Genomic DNA, 10051 nt, shown 5'->3' on the forward strand with positions numbered 1-10051 from the left:
ATCCACTTGTTCTCTGATCGTGACGTAGGGAATGGGCCCAGAAGGTCCATTCCAATCTGTTGAAAGGGCCTCGACGGGACGGCGATCGTTTACAGAAATCCGGCGGGTCTTGTTGGCGGCGTTTTTCGTCGCTGGCAGTCACGGCAACTCCGAACGTAGTGGGTCACGTCGGATGTAAGGTGGGGCCAGAAGTCCTTCGCCTTAATTTTTGCAATAGTGCGAGCTGTGGCGAGATGTCCGGAAGACGGGTCGTCGTGGGACGCTTCCAAAATTTCGTCCCGAAGGTCTGCGGGGATGACAAGTGGATAATTCGTTCCCGTTCCGGGGCTGCAATTCTTCTTCACGAGGACGAAGTTTTTGAGGCTGAATGCTGGTAAGTTCCGCTTGAAGGCTGTAGGCACGGCGACGTTTCGTCCTTCGAGGTAGTCGATCATTACGCGCAAGTCGGGGTCGGCACGCTGCTGGGCGGCTAGGTCGCTCTCCGTAACAACCCCGAAGAACGCGCTGTTTTCATCGGAGTCTTGGGGTGGTGGGTCGACAGGGGCGCGGGACAGGCAGTCGGCGTCGGAGTGTTTCCTGCCGGATTTGTAGACGATTGTAACGTCGAACTCTTGCAGGCGCAAACTCCACCGCCCAAGACGGCCAGAGGGGTCCTTCAAATTGGCCAGCCAACACAGCGCATGGTGGTCTGTCACTACCTTGAACGGTCTACCATTCACGTATAAGCGATATTTTTAAATGGCCCATATTATTGCCAGGCACTCTTTTTCGAGGCAGAGTGGTTTTTCTCCTGCTTCGACAGACCGCGGCTTGCGTAGGCGATTGCATTTTCGCACCCGCTTTGCTTTTGAACTAGGATGGCCCCCAAACCTATATCGCTGGCGTCCGTGTGCATTTCCGCTTCGGCGTTTTCGTCGAAATGAGCGAGCACGGGCGGGTTTAGCAGGCGTTGTTTCAGCTGGCACAATGCTTTTTCTTGAGCGTTTTCCCACGCGAAAGGGGTGCTATCTTTCATCAGGCGCGTGAGTGGCTCTGCGATGCGTGCGAGGCTTGCGACGAAGCGCCGGTACTATGCGGACAGTCCGAGAAATCTTCTCACGCTCTTTTTGTCTTTCGGTCTTGGGAAGTTCGCTATGGCTGATGTTTTCGCTGAGTCAGGCAGGACTCCCACGGCGTTGAGGACGTGTCCTAAAAACTTGAGTTCCTCGTAAGCGAAGCGGCAATTTTCGGGCTTCAGCGTTAACCCCGATCAGCGAATAGCCTCGAGTACAGACTCCAACCTTGCAAAGTGTTCATCGAAAGTCCGGGCGAATACCACAACGCCGTCGAGGTAGACGAGGCAGGTCCATGACTCTTTGAAACGTTGCTGGCGCCGTGCACAGCCCGAACGGCATCACCTTGAGCTCGTACAGACCGTTCGGGGTTATAAATGCAGTCTTCTCTCGGTCTCTCTCGTCCACTTCAATTTGCCAGTAGCCGGTCTTCAGATTTATCGATGAGAAGTACTTCGCGTGGCAGAGCTGGTCCAGGGCATCGTGGATTTGTGGTATGGGATACACGTCCTTTTTGGTGAGTTTGTTCAGTCTCCGGTAGTCAACGCAGAACCTTAAAGTGTCGTCCTTTTTCTTCGCGAGTACGACCGGCGCAGCCCACGGACTTTTCGATGGCTGTATTATGTCGTCGCTGAGCATGTCGTCGACTTGATTCCGGATGGCTTTCCGCTCGTGGGAAGAGACGCGGTACGGTGACTGTCTGGTGGGTCGGGCTCCATCTTCGGTTATTATTCGGTGCTTCGCTAGAGGTGTCTGACGTAGTTTCGATTTCGACGAAAAAGACTCGCTGTAGCGACGCAGCAAAGCCAACAGTTTGTTCCGGTGTTCTTGCGGTAGCGCCGGATTCACGTCAAAGGAATGCGGAAACTTGAAGGTATCTTCGGGTGCGCGTTCAAAGTCGGCGACTGCGATCACGTCACTTGCTTGTTGCGTTTCTTCGAGGGATGCAATTGCAGCGCCCTTGTTTAAATGCTGGTACTCCTCCGTGAAATTGGTGACCAAAACGAGGGATTTGCGTTGCTTAAACCGCACAATGCCTCTTGCGACAGACACACCGCGGTCGAGAAGCAACCTTTGGTCACTCTCCACGATAGCGTCGGCATCAGGAGCAGCACCTTCACAGTAGACGGTGATCATCAAGCTTGCGCGGGGTGGCAGGGTGACATGATCATCGGTGATCCTTACAGCTCCACGGTGTTCGTGGTTCGGTTCCGGCGTCATAGAGTGGTCGGAGGAAAACGTTATCAACTTGGTCTGCAGATCAATTATTGCGCCGTTGTCTGTAAAAAAGTCCATTCCGAGAATTACGTCGCGGGAGCAGTTGGGAAAAACGACGAACACTGCAGGGTACGTCGTGCCGTCTTTGGTGACGCGCGATATGCACGTTCAACTTGGCGTCCCGACGTGGCCTCCTTCTGTGCGTATGTGCGGACCGTCCCATCTGGTCATAACTTTCTTCAGCTTAGAGGCAAATGGTCCGCTTATTACGGAGTAGTCGGCTCCCGTGTCTACGAGGGCAACTACCTCAAAGCCGTCGATGGACACCTTGACGTCGGATGCCGCCTTCCTCGAGTTCCGGGTGCGCCGGGGCGTCGCATCTCGGCTTGTCAGTGTTGACGGTCGGGCACTGTGCGTCGTCGTTGTCGTCGTCTTCTCAGCGGACGTCTCGGTTAGGTCACGTACGCGTCGCGCCGTATAGCTGTCGTCGTGTTCGGGAGTCTCGTCAGGGTTAGGTCGGGTCGTCGGGATGAGGGCATGTCGTGAATCACTATCTTCGGCGCGTCCTTGCGTCGTTGGAGGGTTTCCGGTTTTTCGCCGTAGAGCCACTTCACCTCCAGAAGTTGCTGCTTTTATTTTCCCCCGCGTGGGCTGGGGGACCTTCCACGGACGAAGTCAGCGTTGCTACGGTGGTTCGGCGATTGGTATGGGTAGGGTGACGGTGAACGGTTGAAACGCGCGGGGCCACGGCTGGTTTCAGATAGATACTCGTCGATCTGACGTGGTCATTGGCCAGGGAGAGGGCGAGGTGCGTCGACGGAGAAACCACGCAGTCCGAGTCTCTTGTATGGGCAGCGACGGTAGATATGGTCGGCCTCTCCGCAGTGGTAGCACACAGGACGATTATCGGGAGTTCGCCATACGTCCGTCTTCCTCGGCGTCTGGTTTCGGGCTACCGGGGGTCGGGCGGGTGACAGTGGGCGGCGGTACGGCGGGGCCTCTTGACGGCGTGTTGGAGCAGGGCTGGGCCGACGAACAGCCGCGGAGTATGTCATAGCTTGTGGCTCTCGGGGTACTTCGGATGGCGTAGAAGTTCTCAACGCTTGTTGCACTTCTTCTATAATCACGTCGGTAAGGGTAGCGGCTTCGGGCTGTGGCGGCGTGGGGAGAAATTTCCGCAGCTCCTCTCTCACTACTGCGCGAATGGTCTCGCGTAGGCTTTCAGCCGGAATCCGCATGTTGTCGATGTAGTTCGCATCAGCCGCGCCAACAAAGTTCCGCTCGTACTGCTTAGCACGCATTTCCAGGGCCTTCTCAATTGTGGTGGCTTCGGTCACGAATTCGGCGACCGTTTTGGGCGGGTTTCGGACAAGTCCAGCAAACAGTTCCTCCTTTACCCCGCGCATTAAGAAGCGTAGGTTCTTTTCTTCCGCCATATCGGGGTCCGCGCGGCGAAATAGTTGCTTCATCTCCTCAACGAAGATCACAACCCCTTCGTTGGGGTGTTGCGTGCGCGTTCCCAACAAGAGGGCGGCTTGTTCTTTTCGCACGATGGTAGCGAATTTTTTTAAGAATTCGCTCTTAAAGAGAGTCCAGTTGGTTAGGGAGCTTTCATGGTTCTCAAACCACGTTCGGGCCGTGTCTTCTAGATAGAAGAAAACATGGCGAAAGGTTCCTTCGTCATCCCACCTATTAAAGACGCGGACGCGCTCCACTTTCTCCAACCAGTCCTTAGGATCTTCTCCGGGGGATCCGCGGAACGGTGGTGGTTCCCGGGGCTGCTGCAGGACGATTGGCGACGCTCGTTCTTGCACCATGGTGTTGCTTGCAGCGTTCCTTCTCTTGGGCCCTTCTGGCAGAACACCGAGCTCGGGTGGCAATCCTTGCAGTCGGAGGCTGGCTCTAGTTGGACTGGGCTGGCGGCTTGCAGAGGTCGTCATAAAGGGTGCGTACCACGCACCTCCACCAGATGTCACGAAGGCAAGGACGACGCAGTTGTCTTGATGGAAAAACAAGTTTATTGGAGCGAACTTGTGCTCCCTTAACAACTCAAAAGAATACAGAGGCGGCGAAGCAGCGGTCAACAAAGTGACTTGCGTCGGCGAGCGTCGCAGAATCGAATGCCGCGGCGTCTGCTGTGCAGGCTTTTATCTTTCGGCGCGAGAGTTTCTGGAACCGTCGACTCACATCCAGAACATTGGAGATCACAGAAGATTATTCTGGGCTAGCGGCGTTAGGGCGAAACACTCTGCTCATCTGAATGACATAACCCGTGCGGTATAAAAATAAAGAATGGAACGCACGCTTCCCATGGGATACAGATAACCGATCCGGACGCGGCCGGGCATTAAAAACAAACAACAAATAAACAAACCCCTATATGGTTCGCGCAATATATACCGCGCTCTTAAATGTCGTTGAAACAGTTTGGGTTTTCAAAGGGGCATTTTTAGGGACCACGCTAAACGCAAACTTCCAATAAATAAACCATGATGTTAACAGCAGTACTCGTTACATGCATTGCGGCATGCTAAACAACTGCATAATAACCTTATGGAACCAGTACGGCATTTTGTGCTTGTAGGCGCTGGCGCTGTATTTATATTACCAGTTTATTCTTTCCGTGTCTGCGTGCCCGTTGCAGTGCTGTAGGCACAGTGGCTGATAATTCGCAGCAGGAAGTTAAATTCGCCAGTATATATCGAGATTCGCCACGACGAACATCAGAAGCACAATAAAGGTGGCAAGGCTTTCGCGGTACACACTTAAGGCATACCAAGAGATATTTCAGCAGGCTTGTTCGCCTATTCATTAGGCTTTTGGCGTGAGCCCTGGTCACTTACAGTTTAATGTAGAGTAATAAAAAAATGTTGGAAGCGCTGCAACACTGCGACATCTTCTGCTCTATTTATTCTTTCTAGAAGCTGAAGGAAATAAATGTTCGTTCCTTATATTGCCGCCTGGTGGACGAAACGCTTTCGCAGCCTAAACCGAGCTGTTAGAAGTGAACTCAAAAGCAACAGCGATAAAGCGACCCTTTCCCTTTATAATTGCCTTGTCTTCGGCAGCAGTGCTTCTTATTGTATTCGTTTTCACAAGTGATCCGAGAAGAAAGACGGCAAGTGCCCCGAAGTTACATCTTGTCGCCATTACTCGATAGCTTGGAAAGTCGCAAAATAATGCCACTGCGTAAAAATAGTGTATTTTATTCTATTACATCAAGCTGCATTATGTATAAAATGCAGTGTTAAAGGCTGCGGTTATTCGATGGTTTATCTTTTTTTCCTTTTAGAAAATGCGTGTTGTGCGGTTATATACTGTGTTTGCATGTCATGCATACTGTGCTCGTATTGTTTAAAAAGCAGCGCTGCAATTTTTTTTGTAACTTTCCTTTTTAGGATCGTGCTTCCCTAGGTTTTGTGTAGCCAGCCTCACCATCGCAAGAAGCTGAACAAAAACAGATATAAAGATAGCAAAAGTCAAGAAGGACACACGAAAAAATGGCCACAGCCTGAGCGCAACCAACCCACTGCCAGCTGTGATTAAGTTGACTCCCAAGCATAATCACACCAGCCAGTCAGTTGATGCGCTGAAGATTCTTCTTCCGAGGCAGTATACGAAGGCGCTGTTTTTTCAGATATACTTTGGAGCAGGCAGGACTCCAGCAGTAGCACGAGGGCAACTGGACGAGCAATGCCAGGCTTCATTAGCTAACGCCCAATTGAACCCCCTGCAAAGAAACGTGTGGAAAGCTACCACTAAACAATCAGTGGTGGAAAACCAAGTACGTATGGCCCACAGACATTCCCTTGCCGAAGCTGCCCGACAGAGAGGGCACAGTAAATGACTGAAGGTGCATCTTTGATCACAGAGGGAAAAACAAAAAGCACATACTTTAGTGAGGTCTTCATACTATAGCATTTTTTTCATGTGGGTATAAATCACGTTGTACGAAAATATCCTCATTGTGACATCAGCGATGAGAACGCTGCTGTTTGACCTCGGCATTCATATTGTTTGTGCTTGCTAAATGTCGCGTAATGCATGCAATCATGGTGCGAGTCCTGTAGCTACACCGAGCATGAGGCAACCCTGGGAGGAAAACTTCATGCGGTCTTATTATGCAGTGCCCACCCTTAGGGGTTTTCAGCTCTCCATGAACGACATAAAAGCCTGGCTCAGGTACCACCGTCTGTTGTATACCCAGGTCTGAAATGCTACCTCGTTAGGTAGAACCATCATATGACACGCCAGGAAGTCGTGCACTAAGACAAATGCACAAGCATAATTTGCATATAAAAAGTAGATAAGAAAAATAATAAGATAAAAATATAAACTGGATAAACGCAGCTATACAAGAAATGTTTCTTGGGACACAAACACCACATCGCCGGCATATCAGGACCAATGACCGACCTGCAGTGAACATGACAAGGCTGATAATGCTGTTGACCCCATTGATGTTCCTAAGAAAAAAAGCTCCTAGAGTTCGAAGTTAAGTCTCTATCCTGAGTAGTTTCCCGTTTGCACTTTTGCAGTTTGCACAGTAGTTTGCACTTTTGTTTTATCGCATATCACATGGTATTCGGTACACTCAGAACTCAGAGATGATATTGGTCCAACCCAGTCAGTGTGCAGGCAAATGTGTGCCCTTTAGTCAAAAGTGAAATAAATGCTCCTCTGCACAATACCTAATGCATCCTTTTGTTTAGCCATTGTAGGTATTTTCACGCTTCGTTCAAATCAGTATTCCACAATCAACTTATGGAAAAATTGCACAATATTACAATTCAAAACCCCCAAATTTAAAATTACAATTACAGGAAAAACAGGAAGGTTATATCAGCGGGTGACCTTTGTCACATTTCGTACAGGTGCAGGCACATATTACGCAGCTTCCTGTCTCATTAGGCTCTGTGCCAGTCCGCATTTTTTAGCAACTTTGCCACCCATAAATTTCACTGCTGCCCACTCAACAACTAGGGCGTATTAACTACCACATGAACATTTTATGAGGAACATGGACAGAGACTATCTGGGAGTGCTGCTGTGTTTGGTCGCCGACTCCTTCGACGACCACAGCGGGGACGCCTGCGGAGCCGTGGTCCTGGTTCGCTCTAAGTAGGGCACGATCACCGCCTAGACGACCGACAGCAGCTGCGAGTTCGCCAACCTCGTGATCAGCCGCACGCTGAAGGCGAAGCTCAAGCTGCACCCTCGCAACGTGATCCCGTATCGTTGCCACGCCGACATCATGTGAACGAAGAGCAGGGCTGAGATCAAGGCCAAGTGCAAGGCCTGTGGGGCGACTCCTGTGAAGCGGGGTTCGCACGTAGCTTTAGAGCAGAGGACTAAAAGAAGGTCATCACTGATCGTTGAAGGAACTCTCTGATGTGTAACGCGTTAGAGAGGTTTTGAATTTTCTTGTATAGAATTAGCTTTATTTGAAACTAAATCGTCTGCGCGTCAGCAAATAAACCAGAGCCGGAAGTCATCAGTCTTCGAGTCCATAGATGTGGCTGGCCGTTCACTCCCGTCGCACCCGGCCAAGCTTGGAGCCAGTTTCAGAGCCTCCTATAAAACGTGTGCTCGCGGCTATAAAGCAACGTAATGCGAAATGGGAAGGAGGTGGTGTGTGTGGGAGGATTACAACGCGGCGTGTTAAAGTGTACCTCGGTTTGAGCAAAACTTGCACGTGGTGAGTGTGGGGCAGGGAAGATCACGCATCAAAGTGTTGTGAGCAAGGTGCACGTGTGAAGATATCGGACAGTGGTTTCATCAATCTTTGTCACCACGGGTGGTATGCAAGAAAGGTGTGGCAAGAGTTTGTGGGGTGTGTGAGAATCTAAGGGGGTCGCGGTCCAAGGGGGAGAGGCAGTTGGTAGGCAAAGTCCAGGGTCTCGCTTCTCTTGTCTTGTAGTGCACCGCATCATTGCCCGCCTGCCTACAATTACCAGGGGCCTCCTATAGAACGTATCAGTGTTGAAATAAGGGAGCGGAGTGTCTGTAAGGCGTGCAGGAGGGAGAGGAAGCACATCTTATTGGACATGTGGACAAGCTTCCTGCGAGGTCGACATTACTCTGAGGGGTAGGGGCGGAAAACGAAAGATAGGGATTTCGAAGAAAAAATAAGGTTAGCTGTATGTTTGCCCAAGAACAGGTGAGGACGTGGAATCGGCATCAGAAAAAAACAACTAGAAAAAGGCACACAATCTTGGTTGTTAGCAGAATGACAGAGCTGCATTTTGTAACATTTTACATGCATCGGTTTCATGAGGGAGGAATGGAAATGTCGCTTCGCAAATCCTCAATGCTTTTGAAGAGGAAAAGATAAATATTTAAGTAGTATAACTGTTTCCACATCGCCGCCTTATCGCCGATACAAGGCGCTATTTTTATTTGAATAAGTATAAGCTCTATGCTCAACCCAAGAAACATATTCAGTTAATAAATTGAAACATATTTACACATTCAGTTAATTTAATCGGCGTCAACCAATCGCGTAAGCAAGGTGCATCCCGTCCCAATTCAAATGCATGAATATATCTGTTCAGACGTAACCTTTTTTTCAGTTATAATCAATATGTTGCTCATTTCACAAAAAGTTCACGTGGAAACTGTCATGAGTGCTCTTCCGACGCGGTAATATTTGAACGTAAAAGAATGTTTTATAGACACTTCAATGCATGCGTTAAAGCTTGCTGCCGACATGAAATCGAAATTTTTTTATTACAAAACGAAAACAGATTGACACTGCCCGCAATAGTGGTGTAAGTCTGGAGAAACAACAGGGCTGATGACCTCTCTTCTTTGAGATTAGAGGGCACCGCAATGAACGGGACAAAGCGAACACGACCCAAACACAAGCGCTTGTCAGACAGAAACGCTTGAAGGAGAGACACACTTATGCTTGCGTTTGCCTTGTCTTCGCTTCGTCCCGTTCATTGCGCAGCCCTCTAATCTCAAAGTTATGTTCCAACCGGATCAAGCTTCAACTCATCTGAGGCCCCTCTCCCGTCGTTGGACACTCGGCTGTTGCACCCCCGATAAACTCCCACACTTGCCGCTAAAGGTACTTCCTGATTGACAGGCCCGGATTGCTTTGGTCGCAGCCTTTTGCATTTCTAGCGTAGTGGACTGTGTTAGCACACGCTTGAAACAGCAGCAACCTGCTGAGCGAAGTCGTCGTCTGTAGCGCGAACTCGGCGGCTGTGTATCCTACTTAGGCGCGAATGCACGTTAACTGGCTAGGAGAAGAGCACGCGAGAGATCACACCACAAAAGACGGGGTTGGTTAAGCTGGCCGACGCCGGGTGCTCCTCGCGAGGCTCATGCTCACGGGCGCTCCGTTTTTAAAGACGATAGTCTTGCTTGGGCTACATAAACACAGAAATTTTGGTACATCTGTACGTCTGTTTGTCTGTCTGTCTGGAAAGGATAAATGTATTATCAAAAAATCCTGGTATCAATGATACAACGTAACAACCAGAAACCATTAAACAAGTGCAGCGCTTGTCGTTACAAAACTAATAGAGCGCGAAAGCTGCGAGTTACAGACACTTACAGAAACACATGAACAGTTTCAAGTTGATTGTAGACAAAAGCTTAACATACAAACCATTTAGAGTTGCTTACAACCAAAAGATTAACATGCGAGGAAAACAATGATACAAAAACATTTGCTTCAAGAATGCAGAAATATACAAAACAGGGTTGGTTTTATGTCCCGACGGGTACTGTACCGCACTAACACTCAATTCTAACACCAAAATCAATTGTTA

General features: G+C 49.7%; 1 pseudogene; it reads right to left on the minus strand.

Annotated features, from left to right (window-relative positions):
* Window positions 1-2902: 2902 nt before the first annotated feature.
* On the minus strand, window positions 2903-4210 carry LOC144163821 (uncharacterized; annotated as a pseudogene).
* Between the last annotated feature and the right edge of the window lie 5841 nt (window positions 4211-10051).

The sequence above is a fragment of the Haemaphysalis longicornis genome, unplaced genomic scaffold, assembly GCF_048455015.1.
Source record: "Haemaphysalis longicornis isolate Haplotype H1 unplaced genomic scaffold, Haemaphysalis longicornis Haplotype H1 scaffold_13, whole genome shotgun sequence".
Classification (NCBI taxonomy): Eukaryota; Metazoa; Arthropoda; class Arachnida; order Ixodida; family Ixodidae; genus Haemaphysalis; species Haemaphysalis longicornis.